This window comes from Cebus imitator, unplaced genomic scaffold, assembly GCF_001604975.1.
Source record: "Cebus imitator isolate Cc_AM_T3 unplaced genomic scaffold, Cebus_imitator-1.0 Scaffold24, whole genome shotgun sequence".
In the NCBI taxonomy this organism is placed as follows: domain Eukaryota; kingdom Metazoa; phylum Chordata; class Mammalia; order Primates; family Cebidae; genus Cebus; species Cebus imitator.
Genome location: NW_016107339.1, coordinates 9,632,168 through 9,633,568, shown reverse-complemented (window position 1 = coordinate 9,633,568; position 1,401 = coordinate 9,632,168).

Sequence of the window (1,401 nt, the reverse complement as noted above, 5' to 3'; positions counted from 1 at the left end):
GTGATCCACCCGCCTCGGCCTCCCAAAGTGCTGGGATTACAGGCTTGAGCCACCGCGCCCGGCCAAAGGAAAATTTCTTGAAGAAAATGAGAAGTGCTACTCCAGTGAATACATGAATAAGTGAAACAGCCTTATTGCCGATAAGGTGAAGGTTTTAGTGGTCCGGATAGAAGATCAAACCGGCCACAGCATTCCCTTCCGCTAAAGTCTAATCCAGACAAGGCCCTAAGTCTTCAGTTCTCTGAAGGTTGAGAGGTGAGGAAGCTACAGAAGAAAAGTCTGGAGCTAGCAGAGGTTGGTTCATGAGGTTTAAGGAAAGAAGCCATTTCTGTAACATAAAAAAGTACAAGATGGGCCGGGCACGGTGGCTCACGCCTGTAATCCCAGCACTTTGGGAGGCTGAGGCGGGCGGATCACGAGGTCAAGAGATTGAGACCGTCCTGGCCAACATAGTGAAACCCCGTCTCTGCTAAAAATGTAAAAATTAGCTGGGTGTGGTGGCGAGCGTCTGTAGTCCCAGCTACTCGGGAGGCTGAGGCAGGAGAATTGCTTGAACCCGAGAGGCGGAGGTTGCAGTGAGCCGAGATAGCACCACTGCACTCCAGCCTGGCGTCTGGCGACAGAGATAGCACCACTGCACTCCAGCCTGGCGTCTGGCGACAGAGCAAGGCTCTGTCAAAAAAACAAAACAAAACAAAACAAAAGTGCAAGATGAAGCAGCAAGTGCTGATGTAGATAGAAACTACAATAAGTTATCCAGAAGATCTACCTAAGATAATGGACAAAGGTGACTACACTAACCATTTTCCATGTAGAAAAGAAAAAGCCTTCTATTAGAACTAGATGCTATCTGGGACTTTCATAACTAGACAGAAGTCAACGCCTGGTTTCAAAGCTTCAAAGGAAGTCCTACTCTTGGTTTTTTGTTTTGTTTTTGGGACAGGGTCTTGCTCTGTGACCCAGGCTGGAGTGCAGTAGCACAAACACAATTCAACCTCCAGGGCTCAAGCGATTCTCCTGCCTCAGCTTCCCGAGTAGCTAGGACCACAGGCACACGCCACCATGCCCGGCTGATTTGTAAAAATTTTTTGTAGAGATGGGGTCTCACCACGTTGCCCAGGAGACCAGCCTGGCGAGACCCTATCTCTACAAACTCCTGAACTCCTGGGCTCCTGCCTTCAGTTCCCAAAGTGCTAGGATTGCAGGTGTGAGCTTCCATGCCCTGCCCTGGCTTACTCTTGTTATGAGCTAAGGCATCTGGTGGAAACCAGTACTCATTTATTGTTCTGAAATTCCCAAGACACTTAATTGTGCTAAATTTACTCTGCCTGTGCCCTATAAATGGAAGGAAGCCTGGATGACAGCCCATCTGTTTTATAGCATGGTTTACTGAATTTTCTT